General features: G+C 42.4%; 1 protein-coding gene across 1 annotated transcript in view; it reads right to left on the minus strand.

The window, feature by feature from the left end:
• LOC103273039 (astrotactin-2) overlaps positions 1–14,244 on the minus strand; it is a 358,841-nt gene that overhangs the window by 40,240 nt on the left and 304,357 nt on the right. The gene's annotated exons all lie outside the window — the stretch shown is intronic.

Consider the following 14,244-nt stretch of genomic DNA (forward strand, 5'->3'; position numbering starts at 1 on the left):
CCGCCTGTAGTTCCAGCTACTTGGAAGACTGAGGCAGAAGGATTGCTGGAGCCCAGCAGGTTGAGGCTGCGGTGACCGGGAGCATGGGTCTAGTCTGGGTAACAGAGTGAGACTCCAACTCAAAAAAAAAAAAAAAATTAGCCAGATATGGGGGTGTGTGCCTATAGTTCTAACTACTTGGAAGGCTGAAGCAGAAGGATCACCCGAGCCCAGCAGGTCAAGGCTGCAGTAGCCGTAGCATGCCATTGCACTCCAACCTGGGTGACAGAGTGAGACTCCAACTCAAAAAAAAAAAAAAAAAAGATCTGGGATTCCATTTATTCACTCATAAAGCATATACAAAAACATCTGTTATTAGCAATACTTGCATGATTAATGCAAAGAAACTTATGAATCTTGCAGTCAGGTAGCTTATGATCTAGTTGCAGAGATATGTAAACAAATACTACAAAATATAATGAAGAGCAAGGTAAATGGTTCAAGATAGAAATGAAGTGCCAAGTGTCTGAACAAAGGCAATTTCTTGTTGAGAGGATCTGGCTGCTGAAAGGCTTTGAAGGTAGAACATCATGAACAAAGGTAAAACATTAAAGTGTGAGAAGTTGGTGCCAGTGGAAATTAAAACCACCCAGAGTGAGGGGACATTAAAGAAATCCAAAGGTCTAAAGTGACGAAGTAATAACTGAGGTGGTTCTCTTTTTCCTGCCCTAGGCCATGTCACTTACTTCAGCAGCAACTGGCCAGTGAGGCTTCATACTTAGGGAGATGGTAGGGTCTGGATCAGAATATCCTTAGAGTCCTGAAGAGAGGGCCAAGGTGGGGGCAAATGTATAGTTTGAAAATGCATCCCCTCTTCAGTATTCTAATATATGGAATCACTGATTGGCATTGTCTTAGAAATAAATTTTCTGTCCTTTAAAAATCCTCAAATAGGCTTGGCGCAGTGACTCACACCTGTAATCCCAGCACTTTGGGAGGCCGAGACAAGAGAATTGCTTAAGCCCAGGAGTTCAAGAACATCCTGGGCATCATAGTGAGATTCTGTCTCTACCAGGAAAAAAAATTGAAATACCAAATTGTTCCCCACTCAAGAACCTAAGCCAAATGAGTCTTATAATCTTATAATCTTGATATAACTTTGCAATATAATCTGACTCATTTTTTAATGTCTGACTGCTGACAATTTTTAAAACACTATTTCCCATTCTGCCCCATATCCCGACATGCCATAAAGAAAGCTCCAGTGCTTCCATCTTTGGTGCTAGTGGGAAGTTCAAACCACCTAAGCCCTCCCCATGCATGTATACCTTCACTCCAGCCCTACCTTCAAGCTACTATAGAAACCCAAGGTACTCTCCCTGCTCAAGCCAGAAATGGCTTGAGGACCCACATGCTCTTCCAAGAAAGTGATAAGCCTTTTCATACCTATTTGGTCTGAGTGTATCATGGTCAGTATTAACATCTGAACCAAGTTTTGGGTGAAGGGTTCTGGTTCTTCTGTAGGAGATAACAACATTTGATGCATCAGGTGGAGGGGTTTCCTTTTTGGCTTTAGCCTGCTAACTGGCTCTGCTGTTGGCTTGCATGTTTTGGGGGTCACTGTCTATTGGCAAGCTCAAACTTTGAGCTGTGCTGCTTTGTGCTGCATTTGATGAGCTTTACCAAGCTTCTGTTATGAGCCTTACCAAGCTTCTGTTACATATTTATTCAGCTAAGCTGGAATTTTGATAGTTGGCATTAAGGAACAGGAATAAAGTGGCCCTTGGTTCATTTGTCTTGGTTCAAATGCGTCTGTGTCTCGTCTCAGATGGAATTATGTATCTGGATTCCAGCATTAGTTATGACTAACACTAGGCTCAAGGGAATGACTCTTACCCTGTGACTTTTGGTTGCTTGTCTCAATCAGCTATTGCCCCCATTTTATGGAACATCAAAGAAAATAGTAATACCTTGTGCAATATGTAATAGTAATACCTTATGCAAAGCTGGCCAGTGTTCATGCATGTGGAGGAAGACCATGTGGAATGCTATGGTCCACACTCCCAAAAGCAGATAGTTTACAAGGGCTTTACAAAATGCCTCTGCTGCTACTACTGTTCATGCTACTGTGGTAAATAAATAAATAAATAAAATAATATATCCTGATCCTTAGGGAAAAGCATTCAAGGCACGCCCATAGTATAGCCAAGGGTTAATTCAAACCCAACTTAAACATAGGGTATTAAAACCCTGTAAAGCAACTATTGACATGGGAAAGACCCTAATTCTGTATATGAATCAGCAACTCTATGCAGGAAGAAACTCATAAATATGGGCAGGATAGAGAGGACCTACTCCATAACCCCACACATCACCACCACCACCACTAAACGATACACATCAACCACCCAAAGAAAAATAAAAAAACTTGAATACAAGAGGAGAAAATAAAACAAAAAGAGGTTCACAATTGGAACGAATTGGAAATCTAAAGTTCACGAAAATAGTTTATGCAACAATCACAAAACACGATAAAAGGTTACTAACTGGTTTTTGTACTTCCACAACCTGGGTTCTCAACTTTTAACATCTGAAATGCACCAATTGTCAAACTTTCATGGCCTTAATACTGGGTTTCAAATTACAGTTGTACCTGGAATTCCCCTAAATTTAAACAAAGTACCCCTATAATCCTTTTGGGGGGGGGAGTTGAAGTCTCACTCTGTCACCCAGACTGGAGTGCAGTGGCACGCTCACAGCTACCGCTTCGATTTGCTGGGCCAGGCTATCCTTCCACTTCAGCCTTCCAAGCAGCATGTGCCACCATACTCAGCTTTTTTTTTTTTTAATTGTAGAGAGTTGGTCTCGCCATGTTGTCCAGGCTAGTCTTGAAGCTGTGAGCTCAGGCAATCCTCTCACCTCAACCTCCCAAAGTGCTGGGATTACAGACATGAGCCACCGCACCCAGCTAATAGCCCTATAATCTTAGAGAAGTTGCTAAGGACATTTCAGGGTATGTTGAGAAGACATAGGTACGCCTCACCTTAATCATCAAAACTATTGCCTTGCCTAAATTTCCCACAGTCATAGCACCCATTACCCTAAAATATCCCATAGTGGGCATGGATGTGGTGACCCAATGAGTAACACATTAAAATAGAATTAAGTCTTTGGCACTTACAAATCAGCTTGCCAAAATGCTATGGCATGTGCCTTCCCCTCCCCCATTAGTTAAGATGCTAATAAGCCCCAGTTTAAATTAAAACAGGACCTTCAAGGTTTGCAACTCATATACCAGACCTATTTAGAGAAGAGTGATTATCCCCACTGCTTCACCATTTAATTGCCCAATTTAACCTATTTAGAAACCTAGAAAGATTGAATGACATCTCCCAGATTACTGCAATCTTAATGCAGAGGTTCTACCCATTAAGGCTCCCATATCAAATGTTATCAAAGTTACTAACTTTTTCCAATCAACAACTGGTAAATACTTTTTCATAGAATCGGCTAATATGTTCAGTGCCTATTTAAACAGTCTCTCAGCCACAGTTTGCCTTCACTTTCAAAGGAATACAATATCCCTTTATTCAGGGACTCATGGGATAACTTAACAGCTGTGCCTTCACATAATCTCTGCAGAAAAGATCCTAACTATATCCAACTTTCTTCAGGAGCACAGTCATGACATAACACTGATCAAATCATCCTCCAGATGACACGTTCATTGAGGGCATATAAACATTCACAAAAGAGCTCACACAAAAGGGATGGACCATTCACACATAGTGTCCTTCCACTTTGGTTAAATTCCTGAAAGCCATTTAGCTGACAGCCTTTCCACTCCCTGACACTTGCAAGAAACAGCATCTGTAATTTTAAAATAAGTCCAATATATACTTTTTGAGTTCTGGAGACTACATATTTCTCATTTACAAATTTGACTGAAGCCCATTTATGAATAATAATACCACAGGCACTCCAATTAGTGCCTCCCAGAGAGTCCTTCACATAGAGGCTTTAACAACCTCCTCTTATGCCTCCTGAAGTCTCTGGGCCACACTGGATGGCCATTAAGTTGCCCACAGACATCTGGTGCAAGAAATTGCCCCTTTAGGCCTATGCTCTATGCCATTAAAACGCAATTGCTGACTGCATACTGGGCTCTTCTGGATACAGGGTGGTTGTCATGGTTGTCACATGCCTTGGGCCTGTGACTTTTCATACCCAGCTGCCCATTATCCCTTAGGAAGCAGTACCCTGAAAGTTAAGCACAGCCAGTAAGGCCTCCTTGCTACAGCACAGAGCCAAACTTGGCATATCCCATCAACAGGAGAAGATATCCACCCCATCCTCAGTCCCTGGCCAGGTACCATGGTGCAGGTAAAAGTCACCCCTTTCTCAGGCCCCTTGGATATCTGGGATGCCCCTTGGGATTAATTGATTGAACAGCACAGGGAGTTTATACACTGTAGATGGTTTCACCACCATCATATGTAATGGAGCTTGCTGGAAATCTCCTGATTTTTTAGCCTTTAACTGGGACATCCCTGATAATGAGACAGGACCCTACAGTGAGCACAACTGGCCAAACTTCATGCAGTCTTTTTAGTACTGAATACCCTGGCCAACAATTAGCCCCATCTGCACAGTTCTATAGACTCTTGGGCCACTGCCAATGATTTGCTCATCTGTTCTAGCCAATAGAAGCAAAAGCAGTCCCCTATCCAAGGTTGCCTCTTATGGGATAAATAACTCTATAAACATGTTGCCTCACAGATACCCCAAACATAAATCAAGGTCAGCTCTGCTTTTACTACATCTACTATAAAAGGCCTCATTAAGACACTCCTTATCCCCTTCAGTATTCTAGACATTATTGCTAGTGACCAAGTCACTCATATTTCACTTCTCCAAATATACAATACTGGGCTCTTATATAAGACATTTAACAGAACTTTTACCTCCCTTATCGACCTCAGACTGCAGCCTCATAGAAAGCCATAATGGCTTACTTAAACAAGTTCAAGTCCAAGTAAATGAAACATGGCACATTTTAGCCATCAGTCAAACATCAGGGGTGAATTTTAATAAAGATTTTTACTCCATCTTTAATATTTGGCTACTGACAACTTTTAAGGCCCACTACTCCCTCTTCTTCTGCCTCACATCTGGGCAACTTGATTAGAAAGCCTATGCTCCTACCTCTGGTGTCAGAAGGAAGCACAATCCATGTAAGCTTCAGATAGTAGTGGGAACCAACCCAACCTCACCAAGTCCTACCCACCCCCCAAGGCCTTCTTTCCCTGCTCTCTCTAGCCATTTGGGGGCCTACTTGGGAGCCTGCTCTGCTCTCCCCAGAAAGCATCATGTAAGTGATACATATTTTATATCTTCTTGGTGTGTGTGTGGCATCATCAGTCTCAGCATCTGATCCATTTGGGTGGGATTTCATCCTGCAACTTCAGAGTGACAATGCATGTTTAGAGTTAAATATTGAAAACAACTTCATATTATGATCAATGAAAATTCTGTAAGTTTAATTCCTGAGCAACCGCATGAATAAAGCCACATATCTTGTAAAATGGCATTTAATATTTAAGCTAAAAAAAATAAATCTCTAATTCTCTCAGTCCTATGATCTGAAACACATTTGAATATTTAATGATTATGGATAAAGTGTTAGAAATATAGTAAAATGAAAAATAGCATTCCACAAAGGATGGAGAAGGATTGAACACGCATATTACCTCACCTGATCTAAAACTCAGGGGCTGAATCTAGGGGAATGTTACTATGTACTAGAACCAATCATCAGTGCCCTGTAACATTTTAATTTTATACAAGAAAAAACTGGCCAAAAAATGAACAGTGTAGGCAGCCTCTGAATGAAATAAAGTCTTGGTAAATAAAATGTTAGAAACAATATTGGGTGTGGTAAAGGAAAAATAGCTTCCTAAGGAAACAAAATTTCCAAAAGGGGAAATTTATTTTTATTCTGGAAGATATTGTCTGCTCCTATGATTTCAATTATCTACGAAATAAGGTCCCAAACCTGTATTTTTCATATCTTTCTTTCCTTTTGATCATCAGTCTAGTCTATATTCATTTGCCCATTTTATATTGCCAATTGTACATCCCTTAGGAATCGTAGGTTTGGCATTTTCATCATTTCTTAACATGGTTTAAACATCCCTGTGGGGTCTGGTTTCTGCTTACCTATGCTTCTAGGTTTATCACACCACTGCTTCCATCCCTTTAGCACTCTTTTCTTGCCACTTGGAACACTTCCCCTCTCCCTACCCACCTATTTTGGCCGAAATCTTACCTCCTTCAAGTCTTCCAGAATGCCTTTTCTGTTTCATCTCACTGTTTGAGTCAGGTGTGCATGCCACACTTTGTGTTTCCTCCTCTAGCATTTACACATTTTATCATGATTTTTCACATTATCTGTCTTTTTACAAGAATAAAATGAACTTTGTTGAAGGCAGAGCAACATTTCATTTATGACTGCATCCATAGCATCTAGCACGGTACCTGAAACATAGTAGGCACTATAGTTGCTGGTTAATAAAACCAGGGTGAGGATCAGCACCAGCTGGTTATGCCACCTCCTGCTCCTCCTACCAGCTGCCTCCCTGAATCACTAAGTCTAGCTGCAACAGAAAATGGGGTAGGGTTGAAAGATGGAGGAATAGTTCTGTGATTTGCTTTTTCTTAGAGAATCTTCTGAACTATAAAATAATTGAAAGTGGTGTTCCCTTCTAGACTTGACCTGAATTTTGTCTTGGTGCAAAGTCACCACCAGAAGAGGAGGCTCAAAAATACACTATTGTGTGGTATACGAATGATGTCTTAATAAAGCTGTTACAAACAAAAAAAAAGATCCTTTCGACACATGGTCTCTTGAATTGTCTCTCAACACACTTTCTCGGATGAGGGAGGGAAGAGAGAGGATACTAATTCTGTGTGAGTCCTAATCCTATTACTGATGAATGATTTCCTCTGAGCGCATTGTTTTTTTTCTATCGGAGACTCCATTCCCTTCAACTATATTTATTAGATTAAAGAAATTTCCAGATGAAAATCTCAGTGACTCTGGTGTTGCAGACCCTGGAGACATCTTGAGTCAAGATCTCCAAAAGGAGCCTTCTATCTCTCTGGGCATCTGTAGAATGGGAGGAAACAGTAAGGAGAACCCTAAGGACAAAGGTCCTTGAGGAGCAAAGCCTGGGATTTAGGGCTGGTATATCATATGAAGAAAATCAAGATCAGTTCTGACCCTATGTATCAATGGTCAAGTTGATCTCTTAGGCCTGTCTCAGAGTCTGCAGTGTGACCTAGAGCCAAGGGGTTGCTAGGTGACTAGGGTCTTGAGCCTGCTGGCTAGCATCATACAGGCTTAAATCATGCTGATCAGTCTGCATCTTTCACTCTTCTTGACTAAGTACTTCTAATTGTTGCAGGGAGAAGGGAAACACCTCTCAAAGAAAACTCTTTCTAGTGTGCCTATTGTGGCTAAGTAGTAGTAAAATGTGCATGGATGGTCAGAGCATTTGGTACAAAAAAAGAAAGAAAAGGCCCAAGGGAATACCATTTGTCAACTCTATGTCTTTGGATTACATCTCTTATCGCTCACTCTCAAATCTCAGTGTCCTAGACATAAAAAACACCAGACTCAGCCAGGTGCAATGGCTCACGACTATAATCCCAGCACTTTAGGAGGCCCGAGGTGAGAGGATTGCCTGAGCATGCAGGTTTGAGACTAGCCTGGGCAACTTAGTGAGACCTCATCTCTACAATAAATCAAAAAATTAACCACGCATGGTAATGTACACCTATAGTTCCAGCTACTTGGAAGACTGAGGCAGAAGGATCACCTGAGCCCAGCAGGTCAAGGCTGTGCTGGCTGTGAGCATGCCACTGTACTCCAGCCTGGGAGACAGAGTAAGACTCCAACTCAAAAAAAACCCACAAAAACAACTACCAGACTCAGAGAGTTGTTGTAAAGATGAAATAAAATCATACATGTGAAGTGCAGCATACTTCCTGGCTACTGGTAAATTCCCATACAGGGCATGTGGACTTTGGAATCAGACAGTCCTGGCATGGAATCCTGTTATCTGCCCCTTATCAGCCATGTGACCTTGAGCAAATAAGTTTTCTCATTTGGAAGATGGAGATAAAAAATCTGGACCTCACAGGGTTGTTAGAAAGACAATATTAGATCATGTGATTAATTGACCCATAGTAGAAACTCTATACATGTTAAGTCACTGTTGCCCTTTCCTCTGGTACTCTCTTCCCCAACACATGCATACACACCTACACATTCTTCTTGGGCAGTATAACCTTGGTATTCAGTTGTGTAAACATACTCCCCTGTGCCTCACTGCTGAGCTCCAGGTTGTGCTGACAACTTTGCCTTCTATTCCCACATTCAGGGTCAGGAAGCCCTCAAATTCAGAAGGAGATAGATTGGCTAGGGAGTCTGACTTAGGGAGTCTGACAGGCAGAGGGCATATATCTTAGGCTGGACTGGAAAGAGTTACATCATTAATGACTTTTGCTTGAGAAAATTAATGGTAATCATACTCATCATTGGCTTAGTTATGCCTCATAATAGTAAGTGATAAGAATAATAGCTAACATTTCACAAGAACCCTGTGAATTATAAATGTTTTTTTCCAACTATTCCCCTAGTACTTCCAAATTAAATGATTATTTTCACTTAATTTTAGGCATTTGGAGATTCAGTCTCTCCTATCCATGGCAGTTCTCATCTGTAGACTGAGGCAATGGAAGCTTCTCTAACTGCTTGGGAGACTGAGGCACAGTGATTATTCACAGATCGAACAAAGAAGCCAATGGCATTCCTCAGGAACACCTGCAGGCATCCAGGCACCATTGCTCCTAACATGCTCAGTATTCCCCAACGGTGCCAGGCCTTCTCACACATCTAGCTTTGCATACGTGTCTCCTGGCCTGGAATCTCCTTCCTCTCCACCTTTCCGATTGACAAATGCTCACTCACCCTCCAGGGTTCTACCTAGATATGTTCTCCTCCTGGGAAGCTCCCCAGCCCACCCTGTGTATTTTAGGGGCCCATCTCTCCGCCTTGCTGCCTTCACTGCCCACCCTCCATATACATACCCACCTCATGCTTTCCCCTCTCACAGCATTTATCAAAAGTCTTGTAACAGTCTGTTCACCTGTTAGTCTTTCCCATTTGACTGTGGGCTCCTTGAGAGTAGGGCCTGTGTCTCACTTACACTGACATCCTTAGAGGCTTATATAAGGCCTGTAATATCTTAGGATCTCAAACTATCATGGAATGATGGTGGGGTAAGAAAGGAGAAAGGAAAGAAGTGAGAGGCAGAGGGGGAAGAAAAGTTTCACTGGGATGTGGCATCTCAATGGACTGGAACAAGACTGCTGTCAGGCTTATAGGTTAGATCTACTGATAATGGCTTGGGAAAGGCAAAAACTGCAACCTGTGTATGTTTTCCCTCCAGACCATTTAGTTGTCACTAAGGTGCTGAAGGCAGAGAGAACAAAATCTCCATATTCGTCTCCAGGGAAATTCCACATTCTTAGTGCAAGACTGCTGAGAGAAAAGTGTCCTGTCTAACAATCCTGCTCCCTCAGACTCTGCATTTCTTCTCTAGGACTGTGACTGTGACAGGGGAATGAGTGGTTTGTCCCCAGTTTGAATAGAATAAGGGTAACTAGTTTATAAACAGTATCAATCTCTTGTTGCTACCCTTAGGAAGGACAATGGGGTCAGTCTCTGGTGCTTCAGGTAATGATATATTTGTGTACATCTTGTGTGCACACATATACACATCCTCAGATAATATAACAGGCGTTGTGACAACCAATGACTGTCATCTATGAGTATGTGAAGGGCTTTGGCAACCAGTAATTTTTGAACTTGCTCTAAGTTTTCAGGAGCAGGAAGACCAAAAAATGCTGCTAGCTGGTTCTTAAATTTCTCCCTTTGCCCTGCAGGTTCTAGCTGATTGCATAAGCTGACCTCAACTTTTCAATCTACAGAATGGGAATGGCTAACCTAGGTAGAAATGGAAAAGACCTAATATATGAGTCACTATTTCTTTCTTTCTTTCTTTCTTTTTTGAGTTGGAGTCTTACTCTGTCACCCAGACTGGAGTGCAGTGGCACGTTCTCGGCCACCACAGCCTCGACCTGCTGGACTCCGGCGATCCTTCTGCTCGGTCTTCCAAGTACCTGGAACTACAGGCACGCATTACCACGCCCGGCTAATTTTTAAAAATTTATTTATTGTAGAGATGAGGTCTCGCCAAGTTGCCCAGGTGGGTCTCAAACCCGCGGGCTCAGGCAATTTACTCACCTCAGCCTCCCAAAGCGCGGGATTACAGGCCGAGCCACCGAGCCTGGCTATGTCACTATTTCTTACTTATACCCATGACAGATATGACTAAGCAATCACTGCATTCCTTCCCACTGAGCCTGGTACTAGCCCAGAATCTCAATGCAGTCTTCCAGACAGTTACTACCTTCCGATTATAACTGGCACAGAAAGAAAACCTCAGGCCTGACCACATGATTATTGCTACGTTTCTTCTGGCTCTGACTTTTGAAGGTTTGGCTTTACCTGATAATGTTGCCCCCAAACTAAGATTTGGAAGCAAGTTGTGCAGAGGGATATCAGTGTGTAAAAAGAATATTTCCAACCCTGCCCAAGCTGAGGGTCTAAACTCTGAGTCCTAGCTTTCCTCAGTTCTTTCAACTGTGGATAAGAGAAACAGAACAGGAGAGCAAATGATTCCCTTGGGTTTGATGCCAACATCTAAAGAGTTCTCTGAGGCTGGTGTGGTATAGTTGGACGAATACTGACTTCGTGATTAAAGCAGCCTGGGTCCAAGTCCCTGCTCTGCCAAGTTCCCTGGTGTGAATTCTGACAAATCACCTCACCCTTCTGAGCCTCAGTTTCCTCAAGCGTGAAATGCAGATAACAACGCCTACTGTACAGACTTGTGAGGAGCAAATTGGATGAAATAATGTACATGGAAGTGCTTTGTAAGACGCACTGCACCGAGCACATGCAAAGGATTATTATTCTTGGTATGCACCAATAGGAAAAGGGCTAGGGTGTTCTGTTCCAGATGGACTCAATCTAAACCAGGGAACAAATGCTTTTTTTGGTAATTTCGTCTTGTGGAAACAGCAGTCTCACGGGCCTATTTGTGTTTAATGAACCACATCCTGTATCATCTTTTTGCATGGTTCTGAGGAGAAATAAGTTGGCTCTCTCCTCTGGCGTGCTGTAGGCTAGCCAGTGTCCAGCTCATATCTAACCTCCTCTGGTTTCCTTGTTCTCTCCATGAAAATACACTACCCTCAAGCTACACTGATCATACAAATAACTGCACAAAAGCCAAGGTACAAAGTGAGAAGAGAGGAATATTTAGCCAACTCCCACCATACTGCTGGGAGCCAAGCATAGACAAATGTGGTTAGGCTGGGATTTTTAACTTATGCTAGTCAAAGAGTTAAGACTCAGAGGTGACTGCCCTGGAGTCATGTAGCTAGGAATTGAAGAAGCCAGATTTATTTGAGCTCAAACTTGGGGGTCTCAGGCCTTCAACAAAGTGCTTTTATACATCAGTAGTCTCACTTTTTGGATTCAGAAGAACCCTTTGAAACTGCAAGGAAGCTGTGGCAACTTCCACCCCAATGTGTAGATAGACAGCACTTTGCCTATAAATACTAAGGCATTTATATCCTCCCAGGCTCACTCCTTCATTCATTTTCATAAACATTATTGAATGTTACCTGTATGCTAGACACAGGCTAGGCAGTAAGCCATAATGGTTAGCCAAGCAGACATAGTCCCTACCTTCACAGAGCTTAAAGTAGAGTAACAGACACAGACATAAACTAATGAATGTGAAATTACAAACTGAAGTTATGTGAAGCGAAGAAGCATCATTCAATGAGAAAATGTAACAAAGGATCCTGACCTATACCAAGGTTTCTTGAAAGGTTTTCTGAAAAAGTGACATTTGAGTTGAGTGATCTAAACAAAAAGGAAAAAATCAGCAGAAGGCCAATTTGCAAAAGGCTTGCAGCTGACTGTAGAACTTGAAGGAAGGTTAGGATGACTGACAGAAAGAGGGTACAAAGACACAGGAGGCTCAAGAGGCTGACTGAGGAGAGGTCAGATCCAATAGGGCTTTGAGACCGTGGAAGGAACTTGGAAATTATCCTCAGAGCTGTGACAGGGCACCCAGAAGTTTTAATCCAAGGAAAAGCATGATGGTACTTCCATTTTAGAAACATCCTGTGATGGTTAATTTTATGCGGTAGCTTGACTGGGCTGTAGGATACCAAAATATTTGATCCAACATCATTCTGGGTGTGCCTGCCAGGGTGAGTTTAACATTTGAATTGAGATGAGATTAACATTTGAAATGGTAGACTGACTAAAGCAGATTGCCCTCCCTAATGTGGGTGGGCTTAATCCAACCAGTTGAAGGCCCCAAGAGAATCTAAAGGCTAACCCTCCTTCCTGAATGCCTTGAGCTAGGACATTGGTCTCTTTTCTCTATGGACTCCAAGTGAAAAACCTATTTTTCTTGGGTCTTGATCCTGCCAGCCTTCAGACTAGAACTTACACCCTCAGTTCTCCTGGTTCTCAGGACTTTGAACTCAGACCAGAACTATACCATCAGCTCTCCTGGATCTCCAGCCGGCAGACTGCAGATCTTGGAACTTCTCAGTCTTCATAATTATGCAAGCCAATTCATTATAATAAATCTATATCTGTCTTTGTATCCACATATATATATCTACCTGTCTCTCTCTCTCTCTCTCTCTCTCTCTCTCTCTCTCTCTCTCTCTATATATATATATATATATATATATATATATATATATATCCTGTTGTTTCTGCTCCTCTGGAAAACTCTTACTGGGACAAATCCTCAAGGCTGCTGTGTGGTTAGGATTGATGGGAGCAGGACAGGATGCAGGGAGACCAGGTAGGAGGACAGGCAAGCTATGATGGTAGCTTGGGATAGAGTGACAAAAGTGAGATGAACTTGGGAAATTAGGGGAGCAAGGAAGAGGGAGGTGTCGGGAAGGATTCCTATGTTTCCGGTTCTGCCTCTAAACAGGTCATGGTGCTTTTCACTAGAAAAGTACCAGGTCGTATGGGATGAAATTTGGGCAGGCAGGGGAGCTAGTTACATGATAGCAAGCATCAGAGGCTTGGAGTTGGAGGTATAAAATGGGAGTCATCAGGGTAAGAAAGGCAAAAGAGAACATGACTAAGATTCCCCACAGAGACAGTCTAGGAAGAGGGCAGATACAGCAAGATCCTGTGAAACAAAATTGCCTAGTTTGGCAGGGGAGGAGAAGCCTGCAGAGAAGACAGAAGCAAAAGGCAAGAATGGGGTGTGGGGAAGATTGAGAAGACCTAGTATCATGGAAACAAACACAGAAAGTGCCTCAAGCAGGAAGCAGTCAGCTCTGTCAGATGCTACTGAGAGGTCAAGCAAGATGGAAACTGAAAACTGCCCCTAGGTTATTAAATCGCTGAGGAAATAAACTAGTACTCTGCAAGTCTCAGATCCTGAGAACAACTCAAGTCTTGTTGCTGTCCCTGAAGCAAGTTCCCTCAGGAAGCTGAAAGCTCTGGAGAATCTGCCAACTCACATCAGCCCCTTGGCTACACCTGTCCTCGCCAGAGGACATGACAGTCGTCTAATCTTTCCCTTCTCCTTCCCCATCTCCAACCCTTGGGCCGACTTTCAATCAGGCAAAAACTCCTTTAAAAAGTAGTCTAGAAATGTTTCAGCTGACATTCAAAAGTACACTGTAATACAAATGGAAATGCAGAAATGCATTCCCTTGGACAGTCTGGGAGAAATTATTATAGAGATAAGACACCTTTTAAAAGTGGTGACATGTATTTATCCACAGGGACATCTCTATAACATGGACTCTAAACTCAAGAGCAGTACAAGCTTCATGTGTAGAATGTCCTTCCACAGAGGTCACCTAGGCAGTGAACTTGGAAAAGACATGTTAAATGTGCACATTCTTTACATATGGAAAATTAATCTCAGGGAGTGAAATCAAGTTGCCTGCGACCACACTGCTGGTAAGAGGTAGAGTCCATCTGATTACAAAACCTGTCTCTTTGTCTCTCTCTCCTTGTGGATTCTGGCATGCCTTTGTCTATCTCTCTTTGTTTTTCTGTCTCCTCTTCCTCCTCCC

This window comes from Carlito syrichta, unplaced genomic scaffold, assembly GCF_000164805.1.
Source record: "Carlito syrichta isolate Samal-C Ts95f unplaced genomic scaffold, Tarsius_syrichta-2.0.1 Scaffold313459, whole genome shotgun sequence".
Classification (NCBI taxonomy): domain Eukaryota; kingdom Metazoa; phylum Chordata; class Mammalia; order Primates; family Tarsiidae; genus Carlito; species Carlito syrichta.